Genomic DNA, 17,361 nt, shown 5'->3' on the forward strand with positions numbered 1-17,361 from the left:
TAGCTGTTTTGCTTCGGAATCTTTGCTCAATGTGTCCGCTTAAACTCTTGTGCTCAGTTATATGACAAGACATGTGTGCTCACAAACAGCAGCTGCATTCTTGTGTTGTGTCTAGGTGCTAGTGCCTGATCAGAGAGAATAACAAGGGGCATTGTTGTTTGACCTTGTCTGTGGTGGTCAGACTAAATCCCAGGAAAAGAAAAGAACACAAACATGTATGCAGGTTCTGTGTGAAATACAATGTGGCACAAAAGCATGCGTGTTTATATAGCAACATGCAAAAGAAAGTGAGGTCTACAACGTACACAATTAGGCTACATAAGGAAAACTACAATAGGCCATGCAGGAAACGCACAACACCCTCCCTTTGGTCAGGATAATAGCACTAAAGAAGATACCAAATGAAATTGAAAGGCATTCAAACTCAAAGCACAATTTGAAAATAGAATAGACTGAAAATGAATAATAGAAAGTGTCAGTTTGGAAAAAATATTCAAATCATGGTGTCTCAGAGGAATCCATTGTATCACTCGCCATTTCAGGCTAAGGACTCCATAAAGGAGTCCAACTCCACGTACAATGATTGGTCAACAGCCCAAGTCACGAGCTCCAAAGAACAAACACGATCTGTGGTCTCAGCTGATGCTGAGATAGTTACCGGGTAGCCTGCATTCATGTTAGTAGAGCCTGTATCCCATGATCCACGTTTCCTCAAAAGTTAGTGGCTCAAACCTCACATTGTGGTGAAGTCGCAAACCCATAGCATAGAACAGTAGTGAAAATGGGTCACTAATGGACTCATTAGAAGTCCAGTGTCCAAGGTGGCAAGCCTCTGTGAAGCCAGGCAAATGTCCAGTGCCTACTTGAAGGGACACCAGATGCAGTAGAACATGGGATTTATGCAGGTAAGGCATGCAGGTAAGGCAGGCAGGTCGAAATGACTAGCTATAGTGCTGCACTATCTCTCATAACCTTACCAGAGAAACAAGTACATTGGCACCCCAGAACACAACACTCTCCATCTTCTCAGGGATCCTGGTAACAGGACACACTTTTTCAATCTCTTACTCGTACTCGTCCACAATTAGAAAACAAATGCATAATAAAAATACAAGTTAGCATGGTCAGTAAACCATATATCATAAAAAGCGCTTTTATGTTATAAGACAGAATATTCTAAACCCCCCTCCCTTCTACTGAAGCTAAGTGATTATATATCAAAGATCTCTAGGATTAGTGGCAGAACCCGTACCTAAACATTCATAGAAGGACGTTCTACATCTCAGATGATGTCGCTGTTTTGCTTCGGAACTTTGCCCAATGTGTCTCTTGTGCTCACTTATATGACAAGACATGTTTGCTCACAAACAGCAGCTGCATTCTCGTGTTGTGTCTAGGTGCTAGAGCCTGATCAGAGAGAATAAGAAGGGGCATTGTTGTTGACCTTGTCTGTGGTGTTCAGACTAAATCCCAGGAAAAGAACAGAACACAAAAACATATGCAAGTTCTGTATGAAAATACGAAGTGGCACAAAAGCAAGTGTGTTTATATAGTAACATATGCAAAAGAAAGAGCAACCTACAATCTTCACAATTAGGCTAACATAGAGAAAACGATATTGGGCCATGCAGGAAACACACAACAGAACCAGTATCATCCTCTACACTAGTTGGACGGACCAGATGTAGTGCCTAATTTGAGCCGATGGTAACAGGTTGTGCCACAAGGACTCATTTCTGGGGACCAACACACATTTTTCCTCAATGGACTTTGATCCAAAGCAAAAGAGAGAAAACACAAAAGAGGTAAAGAAGGAAGAGGGGGAACGATAAAAAAGCAGTAACAAGGAGAAAATTAGGGGTGAAAAAGAACTTGTAAGAGTGAGATAAAGAGACAGTGTCTAGTGATGGATTAAAGAGGCATGAGATGTAATCAAGACAATGTACCCTCAATATTCGACACCTCGACAATTGATAGTGCTGGTGGCGGAGTTCTGAGCAAATCCTTGGGCCCCAGCACTTTTTCTTTTACAAATTAAGCACTGGTCAGATGGATTATTGCTGAAGATTAAATTAATGTTCCCCACTTTGGGGCTCACTCTGCCAGATGGGCAAGAGAATCTATCTTTTTCTTACAAAGCGATCAACCATGTTTCTTGCAATGTCATTGCACAGCTTTAAACTTGTCATATTCGAGCCAATGCTGTTGTAAAATAATGGAAATGCCTCCACTAGAGTGACAGGAAGTTTGGATTCTACCAGAGACACAGAGGCAAAGATTATCCCTCCCACCTCTTCCAGGTGTTACAGTTTATTTTTTTATCTCAGTTTAACTCGTATGGAGAAGAGGTTGAGCCCTCAGCCACGCTATGGCTGATGTCTGAAACATGTATATCCAGTTTAACTATTACTGTTGCAAAAATTAACTACAGGCCTGCTTTAGATGTCAGCGGGCTGGTTACAATGGTGACGGATATTCCGCCTGATGAAATATAAATCCCATAGTATAGAATGGATATATATTTCAGCAGGCAGGATATCCGTCACCGGATAGGACAGAGTAACCCATCCGCCGAGATCTAGATCAGGCCCTTACTTATCTTCATTCTCATTGTGGACCAGTTCAACAAATATCGAATGCTTGGGAGATCGTAAAGAAGAGAATAATTATACAGTGCACTAACTGCTCATTTGTGGCTCCGTTGTGAGGTCATGGGTACACTAGAGCGCTGACCTCAGTGTCCATATGGGTTGTATGGTGGAGACATACACGCCTAAACCACGCGTGGCTTAACATCGCAGTCAATACTATGACTGTGTTGTTGCCATGCTTTCCTTTAGCACACAAGTCATTACAACGACTTGCCTGAGGGTGGCGCTGGATGCAGGAATAGTATAATTTAGTATTCCAATTCCAACAAGTTGTTGTAACGGCTTACATGTTAAAGGAACGCGTGGTAACGGCGTGGTCAATGTGGCGCCTGCGTTGTAAAGACACTACGTGGTTTAGACTGCATGGTAAAGGGTGTTAACCATCCATATGTCGTGACATTTTTCTTCCCCTTGGGCACCACCCTCACCATCAAGCAACACATTCTCAAAATAATAAGTCATTGCCTCTTCTGAACTGGTGGAATGGTGGTCAAACCACCAGGGTCTAACTGGCTCGTTTACGGTTACCGTTTGCCTACTTACATCTATCACTATGTAAATAAAAAAATACAATTTATAAGATGAGAATTTTAAAGGAAAGTATGTGAATAGTTCTACGACTCCGCTGCTCATCACTTGCACCTCCTGCTGCACATTACCCTCCCCCTCCTGCTGCACATAGTCTTCACCTCTGCTGGGAACTGTCCTACGCCCCTGCTGCTCATCGCCTGCACCTTCTGCTGCACATTACCCTCCTCCTCCTGCTGCACATCGTCTTCCCCTCTGCTGGGAACTGTCCTACGCCTCTGCTGCTCATCGCCTGCACCTTCTGTTGCACATTACCCTCCTCCTCCTGCTGCACATCGTCTTCCCCTCTGCTGGGAACTGTCCTACACCCCTGCTGCTCATCACCTGCACCTCCTGCTGCACATTACCCTCCTCCTCCTGCTGCACATAGTCTTCACCTCTGCTGGGAACTGTCCTACGCCTCTGCTGCTCATCACCTGCCCCGCCTGCTGCACATCACCCTCCTCCTCCTGCTGCACATAGTCTTCACCTCTGCTGGGAACTGTCCTACGCCTCTGCTGCTCATCACCTGCCCCGCCTGCTGCACATTACCCTCCTCCTCCTGCTGCACATCGTCTTCCCCTCTGCTGGGAACTGTCCTACGCCTCTGCTGCTCATCGCCTGCCCCTCCTGCTGCACATTACCCTCCTCCTCCTGCACACATCGTCTTCCCCTCTGCTGGGAACTGTCCTACGCCTCTGCTGCTCATCGCCTGCCCCTCCTGCTGCACATTACCCTCCTCCTCCTGCACACATCGTCTTCCCCTCTGCTGGGAACTGTCCTACGCCTCTGCTGCTCATCGCCTGCACCTTCTGCTGCACATTACCCTCCTCCTCCTGTTGCACATCGTCTTCCCCTCTGCTGGGAACTGTCCTACGCCCCTGCTGTTCATCGCCTGCACCTTCTGCTGCACATTACCCTCCTCCTCCCGCTGCACATCATCTTCCCCTCTGCTGGGAACTGTCCTACGCCTCTGCTGGTCATCACCTGCCCGCCTGCTGCACATTACCCTCCTCCTCCTGTTGCACATCGTCTTCCCCTCTGCTGGGAACTGTCCTACGCCCCTGCTGCTCATCACCTGCACCTTCTGCTGCACATTACCCTCCTCCTCCTGCTGCACATCGTCTTCCCCTCTGCTGGGAACTGTCCTACGCCTCTGCTGCTCATCGCCTGCACCTTCTGCTGCACATTACCCTCCTCCTCCTGCTGCACATCGTCTTCCCCTCTGCTAGGAACTGTCCTACGCCCCTGCTGCTCATCGCCTGCACCTCCTGCTGCACATTACCCTCCTCATCCTGCTGCACATCGTCTTCCCCTCTGCTGGGAACTGTCCTCCACCCCTGCTGCTCATCGCCTGCACCTCCTGCTGCACATTACCCTCCTCCTCCTGCTGCACATCGTCTTCCCCTCTGCTGGGAACTGTCCTACGCCCCTGCTGCTCATCACCTGCCCCACCTGCTGCACATTGCCCTCCTCCTCCTGCTGCACATTGTCTTCCCCTCTGCTGGGAACTGTCCTACGCCCCTGCTGCTCATCACCTGCCCCCCCTGCTGCACATTACCCCAGTTGCAGTTCACCCTGCGCTCCACTGATGACAATCACTCCTTGCATCTGCTATGGAGAGTTATGTTTGACTGTTCATCTCTGGTGTTGATGCTGCATTGGTGCTTGTATGTATGCTGGACTTTGTGAAAATTTTTCAGTAGAGCTGTCGGTCTGTGTGCATGCACAGTGCACACGTGCAGTATTTGTCTAGGCAGGTTAGAGCATGCTTTCAGTTTGTAACCATCACCCATGCATGGATGCAGTTTTGCTCATTCACTCTCTATGTGAGCCTCACTGAAGAGGCTCATTCTCACCTAATTGTGTACGGGTTGATGATGTATGAAGTCACCATTGACTTCCTCAAAGATGTCAATGGTGACCTCATCTTGGACATCAGGTCTCAAATTGTGAGAAGTGTATTGGAAAGCTATGGTTGTGTAGCTCGTCCTAACAGATTACTTTACGAAGCTTTTTGATTTTGGATCATATATATTCACTGAAAAAAACACTGTTAAAAACTGAGTTATGGTTCAGGCTCAAACATCTAAAAGTGCTGACTGTTGCCAGTTATGGTTAGCAACACACACAACATGCACCATAACTCACACTGTCCCCACTGTTGTTGTCTTGTTAGATTTTCTTTTGTTTCGGCATGATTGGCAAACTGTAGCTTTGAGCCTGGAGTAAAGTCCTGCTGTCAACCCGCAGCAGGCGGTCAACTGTCACTGTTGAAGGAAGTTACCCGTTTAGGGTCACCCGGTTCACTATTGACCACCTCTCAGCCTTCCATACCAAATGAAGAGTCAGACAGTAGAGAATACAAACCAATAACTGTTTATTCAAAGTACACTCAGAGCGGAGCCCTGTCTGCCCAGTCACTTGGAGTGCTGCAGAGGGACTGACAAAAACAAAAGACAATGGTTCTGTTGGGGAATCACGTAAGCTTAGTTAAGTATGTACTTAATACAAATAATCAATGTGTCAATAATCAGTCAGTAGACAACAAAGATGCACACACATGAACCAAGAAATTCAGAAATTGAATTCGTTTTTACTCTGTGATATGTATCAAAATGTTCAGCAAAATATTTACAGGACTAACCAACCATAGGACACATAAGACATAAGACAATCAGTGACTGGGCGTGCTTATTGACATATAATTGACCACAAATTCACATATAACATATATGTACAATAACAAAACACAGTGATACAGAAAAGGTCCACAGTCAAGAGCATAGACCACAACAGGATATAATTTTCCTATTTCTGATTGTGGGATTGCGTGGACAAATTGGACAAGTAACGTCGACGTTTTGACCCTATGTAGTAGTGCTGGATTGTATGCATCTAGAGCGGGTCTTCATCAGGACAAAAAATTGGGCTGGCGGCCTGTAAGTGCAAAAGATTTTTTCGTAAGGGCCATGTGTGTGTCGAGTAACTAAAGAAACACTAAACGTTTCACTTAGCGGCAAAAATGCTCACCTGGGATCAGAATTTTTTACAGGATTTGATTTCCTGGTATCGCATTTACGGAGATGTCAGCCGACATCTAAATTGATCATCGATTCTGTAATGAATAAAAGAAATAAAGTAGCAACATGGCCTCCCTAGTGAACAAATCGGAGTTTATGCGATATAAGCAAAAGTCACGTACCTTGACAATAATTTATTCAACTGGAAAGAAGGTGGTTCCGACATAACGATCTCCACATACTGAAAACAAAAGGGCATAGTTAGAGCCACTGGGGGAAGCCGGAATAAATGAAAAGTAATTAAACCGCTAACTTAAACCGGGCGACTCATATGTTACCACTCGTGAGGGAAGGATAGATATGTGCGTATCTGTGCACACGGAGGATAAAGATCCATTCATCAAGTATATCACCCATGAAACAGACATATATATATACTACATATATCGCCCGAGTGAGGGAGAGATAATTTTAAGAAGTATCCCTACATTTGTGTTTAAATGGTACACGGTGAGAACTAACGAAAATTAGGCCCGTAATTAGGCGGTTTAAAACAAGCCCGAAAATTTGCTAATCATGTGGATATATTGCAGATCGCTACGATCTTTTAACAGCGATGTCAGAAAAATAGGCTCACCAGAAGGATCGCATAGATTCTATATGGTGGCACAGCGAGCATGAAAAACGCTGCAGTGAAAACTTACATAGTATTCTCGGTCGAGACGTCTGTGTCCGTCTGTAACTCCGCAGCTAATGACAGCGAGGGTGGGCTGAAACCGACTATATGACGTAGTCTCAATCAACGTGTACGTGCGGGAAGCCGACTCGACTGGTAGTCTGTATTCCGCGGTATGGAGTCCTACGGGCAGGACCCAACGACTACTCCAATAGTAACCAGGACATCGTATAGGTTCAAGTTTTAGAAACACAAATGTATAAACAGAGTGTACGTCTGGGATATCTTCCCCAATTAATTTCTCATTTATACAGATATATCTAATGCAACAATTAAAGGCGCTAGTTCAAAACCTAATGAAATTAAGGCAAGATTTAGAAACAGGACCACGCGATTACTCCAATAGTGACCAAGGACATAGTGTTGGTTCAAGTTTTCAAAACACAAATGTATAAACATAGTGTATGTCAGGTACATCTTCCCCAATTGATTTCTTTTTTAAACAGATAAATCGAATGCAACAATTTAAAGCACTAGTTCATTGCCTAATGATTATATGACAAGGTTTAGAAACACAATTGTACGAATAGAATACGTATTCGGTAAATCTCCCCGAATTGATTTCTCTCATATACAAACCAATCAAATACAACAATCTTAAGGCAATGGTTCGTTAGCATATAAAAATATGACCACAATGTTTGTACAGAATTTAAAATGCATTGATTGTTCCAAATTTTAAACAGTATAGAGAAATAAAAAATTAAATGGTGTTTGTATCAGGTATCTCTTCCACAGAGGGACTGACATCAGCAAGCATAACGATACATTATTGTAATTTTAATTGTAATTTGCATTTGTAGAACGCATTATCACCGTCAGCTCTCTAAGCGCTGTAAGAGAGAGCCCTACCATAGCACGTGAGGAGCTGTTATTGATTAGCTTATGCCCCAGGCTTCTGCAAAAGTACTGTTTTTAATTTCTTTCTGAAAGGGAGAAGGGCGTGTTCCTTACGCAGCTTGTTCCAGAGTAGGCCTGGGCGAAAATTTCGTTCCGTTCGCGGAAATTGCGATAATTTGACATTTTCGCGTTCAGCGGAAAGCGCGAAAATGTCAAAATTTGTTTCTTGCTCGCGCTGTAAAATAATACATTCTCGCGCGCGCGCGCGATCGCCTTACCTGATCCCTGCGTTCGCCGACAAGTTTTCTTGATCCGGTCGCGTTCTCCATGAGATGTTGTATTGTCATGCGTCGCGCGATCACGTCTTTCTTCTCACGATCATGCACGGCGAGACAACTGAAAACAAGATGGCCGCGCCCGCGAGCAACCACATGGGTAAGTTGGCGAGCCGCAACCATGCAGAAAATCTCGCGAACATGCGGGAAAAAACTTCCGCATCTTCGCGATATTTCCGCGTGTTTGCGATAATTTTAAACATTTTCGCGATAATTTGCGAAAGTAGATTTCGCAAATTCCGCCCACCCCAATTCCAGAGTAGAGGAATGGAGGTTGAAAAGGCTCTTCCTCCTTTAGAGGTCAAGCTAAAGCGGGGGCAGGCCAGCAAGCCGGCCTCTGAGGACCGTAGCACCCTGCTTGGAGTATAGTTGGCTAAGCGATCTTTAATGTGAGCTGGGGCTTGACCATAGATGGCTTTATGCGCAATGCAAAGGCCCTTAAACTTGGTTCTCTGCCTAACCGGGAGCCAGTGCAGCTGACTTAGGAGGTGGGTGGCATGGGCCCTCCCAGGCAGTCTAAAGATTAAACTGGCAGCATCATTCATGATGACCTGTAATCTGACCAGCAAATTTTCTGGGAGGCCGATGTACAGGGAGTTCACGTAGTCTAGTTGTGACACTATCATGGCCGATACAGCCATTCGGAGTGTGGGGAATGTGAGAAGGGGGGCAAGTTTCCGTAGCTGTTTTAACAGGCCGACACATGTTCCTACTACTTCCGACACCAGCTGAGTCATGGAGAGCTTAGCATCGATTTTGATGCCCAAGCTTTTTATGGCCAGGGCTGGTTCAGGATTTGTGCCCAGCTCTTGTGGCCAAAAGAGGTCGCGCTAGGGGTTGGAGTCTGTGGTGATGGCCAATACCTTTTGAGGGAATTGGCCGTCATCCAGTTAACAATACATTTTAGAATTTTTTGCATTCCTGTGTGGGCAGCCGGAGAGTTGTCTATCTGGATGATAATTTGAGTGTCGTCAGCGTAGTTATAGATCTGACACTCCATGGGGTTCAGTGCAGCTATCAGGGGCTGGAGGTAGGCGTTGAATAGGAGGGGTGACAACACTGAGCCCTCTGGTACCCCGCATGAGAGTTTTCCGGAATCAGACACCTGGTCAGCCAGCTGTACTCTCTGGGATCGGTTGTTGAGGAAAGATGTGAGCCAATTGAGGGCCGTGCCCCGTACGCCTAGCTTTGAAATGCGCGACAAAAGTTGGTCGTGGTTGACTGTGTCAAATGCAGCGGATAGATCTAGCAAAACCAGGGCACATGGCTTTTTCTTATCGGCCCTGAGCCTGAGTTCATCCAGCACTGCCAGCCTTACCATTTCCGTGCTGTGATGAGCCCTAAACCCCACCTGATTGGTTTGCTGGAGGTGGTTTGCTTCTATGTGGTGTGACAAGGATTTCAGCACGTGCTGCTCCAGCACTTTCGCCAGGAATGGAAGTTGGGATATCAGCTTAAAGTTTTTTAGGTTCTTCACGTCTGCCCCTGTTTTTTTTAGAAGTGGGATGACACAAGCTTCCCTAAAATTGGGGGGGACGTGGCCCGATTCTGAAAATTCATTTAGTAGCGAGAGGACCTCGCTTTCTGTCCCTGATAGTGCCAACTTAAAGATCCTCAGTGGGCAGGGGTCCGCAGGTGACTCCGACTTAACCTTCCCCATTAAGGGAGACAGGGAGTCGAGGGTGAGCATGGGGAAGACGGTGAGTGGTTTGTCATATGTGGGGGGCATTATGTACTTTTCAGAACCAATTAAGGCACGCCCACAATGGAATTTTCCAAGCAGATGCAGCCAAACAGCGGAGTACAAAGAGTACATTTCAATTTTGAGGCCAGGCACACACTATCTACTATTCAAGGTCGTTCTGCCCATGCCTGCCACTAGACAAGTGGGAGAAGGTCTCTATCTAGAGGTAACGGTATGCGCTAATAAGAACAGTGTATTCATTAGTGGAGCAAAACTCAACATTGGAGAAAAGCAACTCAGAAAAGGCCTTTTCTCAGAAAAATCAAAAGATCACTTTCGATCATTATTCAAAACGTCACCCAAATAGAGAATGGAGCCGCGAATGCTAACTTACATATGATAATACATAAACAAAATAATTTCTATTCTAACACTGTGGATGGCTTTTTCGGTGCACAGTGAGGCGCAGAGCCTGGCCTGTGGTCAGGCCCTCAAGCCGAACCTCCCACAGGTTGCCAACCCCGCAAGGCTCATCATTTTGCATCTGAATTTCCATCTTATTTTGCAGTGAATTGCATGAAAAAGCTATTATTATATGGTTTAATGTCATCATATGTGGGAAGGAGAGGCCGCTAATTTGTAACATTAAATTGAAATGGCACGGCTCATTATTTGAACAACCTTATTACAATAAAATAGCCCTATTTTTCAAACTATAAAAGAGTAAAATGCATTGTCAAAGGCTATTCAAAGCAGCAGCAAAAGCTTCTTCCTCCTGTAAGGGCAGCAAACAGAATTTAGAGCTTAGTCTGTTCCGCTATTGTGTTATTCTCAATTGAGATAGGGCGACTGGGAAAAAAGAACGAATTACATTTTGTCTGTACTCAGTGTTAAAGATAGTTTTGTCAAGCATGTCATAAAGCATTTGCTTTGAAAGTAGAGCTGGATTTGAGAAAGACAAAGGGCCTGATTAAGATCTTAGTGGATCTGGTCCCACCATCACTTTTTGGAAGGTTCACCATCCTCTCACTTGGCGGTCCACACGCTCTATTTAGATGTTAGTGGGTCCATGGACGCAAGGCCGTCTGAGCACCACCATCTCCGCTAGATTTTTTTCTCCTAGGTCGACGGTGCCATAGGCAGAAGCGGCTGTCAACGAGACTCCAGCCAATATTACCCCAATGCCCAATAACGATGTGCCTTTCCGTCAAGGAAACTGTGACGTGGATTATTACTTTGAGTTGGTGAATTCAAAGGAAATGAGGTAGAAACGTACCTTTTTTCTGTTTCCCACTTCTGTTTCCATCTTGAACCCCATTGTCCAGGTACTTCCTTTGCTGCTACTACTTGACCACAACGCTAATCAACTCTGTTGGCGCTGGGGTCTAAGGTAAGCTTTTTTTACACTTGTCTTACTATAAATCGTGTGTCGACAATTGCTTTAGCCTTGTGTATTTTTGCATTGCTCTTCCATGGAATTGTTTTCTTATGTGTAATGTGTTAGTGTTCACTTTACAACTTATAGAGGTAAAATGATTAAATCTGTATTGACACTTAAAAAATAATTATATTGTGGTGCTTGTAGGTGTTGTGCTTGTGGTGCCTCTCGGCATGCACTCAATAGGTTGTGTGTTGGTTGAGTCCTATTCAACATGTAAAAAATGGGGCATAACATATTACCAACATATATTTAACAAGCGAACACAACATATATGTGTACTGATAAATTAATAGGCAGTACTTACCAATCTCCACTCCAACAGGAAGTCACTCCATCAGCAACCCACTCCTAGGACAAAGCCAGCACAACGGGGACATCTGAATTGGCTCGGCACAAAACTGCCAACCCGGTGGCGACGGAGCACTGTTAGCCATCAGAGGAGTCCACCACGTTGACGAAGGTGGCAGCTTACGTGACGGAAAACAGTCTGTTGATGCGGACGACAGATGAGCCAGCCCTTATCTAAATAAAGCGGGCAGGATACCATCAGTTTGGTAGGGCACTTATATACTCTGCTGAGGAGGGACGATGGGAGTCCCACCAAGATCTAAATCAAGCCATAAGGGCCAGATTTATATCCTGACAGATTTACGTCTGCCAGGCCAAGACTACTTTGCCTGCCAGATTTATAAATGACCCCTTACCAGACAGTCATTTAGAAAGGCATTAGCAGGAACGTCTGTTACGGTGGTTCCTTTTAATGCATTTTACTGTTTGCTACGGGGCTGCGTCGGGTTGACCTGCAGCAAACAGCATTCTTTTTTTTGTTTCAAAAAGAAAATCCAGAAGCTGGATTTTTTTTTTGAAAAGAAAAAAAGTAATGCTCCCCTCGCCATGGCAGGATGCTCCCATAGCGAGGCGAGCTTCATCATTGCTTTACTGTTCCTTACCACCAGGTTTTTCCTGGCGAGAAGGAACAGTAAAAGAATTACTACATGTCCGCACATCTAAATAGGGTGAGCGGACATGTAGGTATTTCTCTGATCGCCTTGACTCCCCAGGTCTTTCGGAGGGAATTAATCACAGCAGACCACTATATTGGTGGCAATGTTTAAATCAGAACCTAAATATGGTTTGTAGCCTCCAAGAACATCTTCAGATAAGTCCATCTAAAGTCAGGAAAGTACCTGCTTGGAAAAAAGTTGGATTCTCTGCTGCTTTTAGAGCCTTGCTGTAGGATGTAAAAAAGGCATTGTTTGCATTTCCATACAGAGTATGTGTGCTCAAGTCCTTACTTAAGAACAAAAATGCTGTCATTCTAACATTGTGTTATTTAGGAAACAAAGACAACAAATGTGAAGAGGCGGTTAGTGAACAGCACTGTGTCTTAATAAAAGACTGAGATATCCAAACAGCAAGCACTTCCTAAACAAGCACTAAAAACCCCAATATGTATGAGTGTGGTATGTATACATGTGGTATGTGACATTTGGTCATAAGCCGGGCTTTAGTTGCAAACTTGGGGCCCTAATAAATATAGGGTGCACTTTCGGTTCTTGTTCCACGGTGCACCTTCAAACAGGTGCGGCATGCTCACACAGGGAAAGAGTGCCCTATTATGTTGAATGTGCTGCCCTCAATGCAGCAGCAAACTCATACTGCCCTGGGAGGCAGCACATTCAAGTGAAATTCAAAGCGGCTTTGAAACTCCATATTTCACTGTACAGGTGGAAACCTGACTGCACTTTTAAGAGGGGAGAGAGATATGCTTGCAAGCAGATGCAGTTAGTGACCACATCAGCCTGCAAGAGGATATCTGGGGGTCTATAGGACCTCACTTGGCCCCTCCAGAGGGCTGCCATAGGGGGGCGCTCTGACAGTGTGCCACCTTTTTGTGGTGCTTTGTCAGTGCGCATCCTGACAGCTTCTTTGCACCTGAGTCCATAATACGGGTGGGCTCAGAGGCAAAAGGATTCCCTCATTTGCATGAGGCCACGCCCCATTGCAAATGGGGGAACACCCTCTTGAGATAGCACTCGTACTACTTGTGTGCCAGAGTTATCCAAATTACAGAAGGGGCAGCACAAGTGTCTGCTGCCCCTTCTTTAATACCAAAGTGCCCCGGGGTGTACAAAGCAGGCGCAAATGCCCGTTGCGTTCCCGGGGGACTTCTGTAATACAAGCTCTACGGTCTTTGACATTGGTTGTATTTTAATATTTTGTAAATCTTTATTACGAGACCATTAAAAAAAATGTGCCTGTGTGTGCACATGCGATTAGACATCTTTGAATATACATTGTGTGTGCATGCATATGTATGCACAAGCAGACATACTTTGAATGTTTTTGTGATGACGTTTTAGAAAAACTTTAAAGGATTAAAATGGGATGAAAGCTCAGTCCATGATGGCCATCCATGAGTACGCATGAACAAGTGGCCATTTTTTGTCTGCGATTAAAGCTATTTCAAAAAAGTATGCTGCAGGTTGAGCTGCACTGCAGGTGTCAGCGATGGCCCCATGGCAGTATCTGGGGAGTTGCAGGGTCTTAACAGAAAAAAAGTTAAAATATTAATTGCAGAAAAAACATATTGACCCACATGTCCCTGGCACTGAAAGGGGCTACTTTCTTTGTGGGTGACAACATTGCTTTGGCAGAATGTTGTCATTCACAGAAAAAGAACCAATGATTGAAATGGGCTGCCCATTACCCCATGTTACCTGCGATAATTGGTGGTGTGTGGAAATAAAATGTGAATTACACAAAGGCAGACGAATGGATGCAGAGTGCGATTTTAAGTCCCATATAACTATGTTTTATAGTTATATAGACCCCGATTCACAAAGGTAAACTGAGACGAAAGTCTAACTTTATGACTTTTGGTATTCACAAATTTACGATTAGTAAAGTTGGACTTTGTCTCAGTTATACTTAAGTTTTGGTCTTAAGTTTAACTGAGACCAAAAAGTTCAACTTTAGACCAAAACTTAAATTCAACTGAGAGAAAAGTCGAACTTTACTACTCGTAAATGTCCTTTATGAAGACTCAAAGTCATAAAGTTAGACTTTTGTCTTAGTTTACCTTTGTGAATCAGACCCTAAAAGTTCTGATCTCAGTTAAACTTAAGACCAAAATTTAAGTTTAACTGAGACATTTATCTATTATAGAGACGAGCATGCCTATGGTGTCTGGTGCAAGGAAAAGTTGTTCCTGAGCCACAGACCCAAGCCATGAATCCAAGGGTTAGTTAACTGACCCCCTATACCAGCTCATAGGCCACATAATCTGAAGTCACCCATCCTAACCTACCAGTAGACACTCACAAGGAAGCATCTCTGATGGCTGACCGCTGACATGCAGCCAAGAAGCCCTCCACTCTGGACCCAAAAGTTGCACCCGTGTCTGCCGGACTATGGAGAGATGTCAGAGTGTGGGTTGGTCACCAAAGTCTGACACTAGTCCTCACCAAAGGATATTGTTGGACCCGCTGTGGCCTGTGATCAGTAGCACAGCAGCTGCTGAGCTTCTACTGCCTCAAAGAGGACTTCAAGGGACTCTGACCCTTGTGGCCAAAGTCATCCCACCTTACCGGTAGACCAAGGAATAACCCTAGGAAGGCCCCCGTCGAGTGCACAGCACCCAGGTAACCTTTCAGCACCCTCAGCATCCTGTCTACCCAACATAAGGACCACTCTATTGAAGTCTATAGCTGTCTTGATGTAAAGGGTGGCACTGGACTTAAACCTACTTTGGTGACCAGCTAACTGTCCAAATACTCTTTATTAGGCCCCCTGGCATACTCCCTATTGGAATTGGTCACCCAGTCTGGGCTGGAGTAGCCAAACACAACTCTTTTCAAAACTATAAACTACATGGTTACCAATGCTTGTTTGCACTTTGGACTTAAAGCTGAGATTTAAGTTGTACTTAAAAAACTACATCTCTGGAACCTTCCGGTGGATTTTTCTCATGTTGGATTCTAAAAATTCATAAAAATGTAATCTATTTTTTTTAATTGGTGTTGGATTTATTTCGTGTTGTATTACTTTCTTATTTCTATTTTTGGTGTTTTAAATGCTTTACACTAGTTCCTTTGTTTAAGCTTCCTCCTCCAAGCCACAGCTACCCAAGGTTGAGCTAGAGATTTTACAAACAAGTCTGATTGAAAAACTGTTTCGTGAGTGTACTACATGGTAAGGCCGCACAACCATACCGTATGACACACCACAATCCTCACACATTGGAACACCAATGGAGGTTGAAATCAGCAAGAAAGATATTGTTACATTTCTTCAGTTACGGCTCAAGACTCCAGTAAATTAATGTCTGACCTCCACATCCCTGTTCTCTCCCAATTGGATCGGTAACTCCTCGATCAGGCACTGACGGAAGATGAAATAGCGCAAGTAATCCAGGACTTAAACTTCGGCAAGGCAGTGGGCCCTAATGGCCTGCCAATTCAGCTCTACAAGTTCACGGCCTCTGAAGTAGCGCTCCACCTCCTGCGCATGTTCAATGAGAGCTGTGAAGTAGGAATTCTGCCGAGAGATCAGAGGTTGGCAGCTATTGTTGTTATTCAGAAAGAGGATAAATCACCAACTGATTGCACCTCACGCCACCCTATATTGTTGCGACTATAATCCTGGCAAAATGCTTAGCGTCCAGGAAGGTTAGGGTGATAGAGACTCTGGTTCACCCGGGCCAATCCGGCTTCCGGCCAGGGCAAAATACCCCCCCTTAATCTGCGTTACCTTCATTGTGTTTTGAGTCGTGCGGAGATGTTCCGTGAAGATGCCCTAGTGCTTTTGCTTGATGCACACATGGCTTTCAACACGATCGAGTGGCTATTTATGTTTGTGGTGCTGTCAAGGGTGGGCTTCAGCCAGCGCTTCATGGCTTGGATAAGACTCCTGTATTCAGATCCTCTGGCCCAGGTGACGGTAAATGGGGAAACATCCGAAGTGTTCTAGCTCCGGAGAGGCACTCGGCATGGATGCCCCCTCTCCCCTCTAATCTCTGCCCTGGTCCTGGAACTACTGGCGACCTGGATCAGGGAGGATCCCCTTATCTTGGGATTAAGATGGACTGTAGATTGGGAGGATAACATCTCCCTCTATGCGGGTGACATCTTGTTGTACATCGTGGATCTGGTGTCAACCTTCAATAGATTAATGCACATCTTTACTCTTTTCTGTCGCTACTCGGATAGACTATAAATTGGTTCAAGTCTCTGATCTATCCCCTATATGGGAAAGTGCCTAGATTGGCCCAATACTGTGCCGTGCGTGTTGTTTTGGACGGGTTTCTTTACTTATGTATCTATATTACTCGGAACCCCACTACTTTTGATGCCCACAATCTGGACCCACAGGTTGACAGATTGCGAAGGGACGTACAGCACTGGAAGACCCTGCCATAGTCTCTCTGGGGAAGGCCTCCTTATTTAAAAGGATGGTGCTTCTCTATTTTCTGCATGTGCTCCAAAATAGCTCCTTCCCAGTACTAACATCCTATGTCCAGGCTATTGAAGGGGCTACTTGCACATTACTCTGGGGGGATGGCACTACCAGAATATCCTATAATAAATCAACTAGGGGCTGGTATGATGGTGGGATTGTGTTGCCAGACATACACAAATATTATTTGGCAGCACAGCTCATTACCATTAACTACTGGGCTCATCTTCCTGGGGAGGTTCTGGCGTATCATATGGATGAGTATGTCATGGGTCCAGGGGTGTATCAAAGATCACTCTATGACAATACCCACATACCGCCAGTCCCCTTACTCACGACAGTCATGCTAATCATATGGCACACAACACGGCAAGCCCTAGGATGGATATGTAAGATCACGGGGCCACTCCTCTTTGGGATAGCTCACAACTAAATACATTGGCCACGCAAAAGGATTTTGATAAGTGGGACATTAAAGTCCTGTCTCAGTGGGAGACCTGTGGAAGCGGGGGAAGGTAGACCCATTTGTGGAACGGCAGTCCAAATACCAACCCACACCCAGTGAAACTTGCCACCATCTGCAGATACGCCACGCAAAGGGGACAATCTTACATGATTCGTCACCAC

Source organism: Triturus cristatus, chromosome 11 (genome assembly GCF_964204655.1).
Source record: "Triturus cristatus chromosome 11, aTriCri1.1, whole genome shotgun sequence".
NCBI classification, from domain to species: Eukaryota; Metazoa; Chordata; class Amphibia; order Caudata; family Salamandridae; genus Triturus; species Triturus cristatus.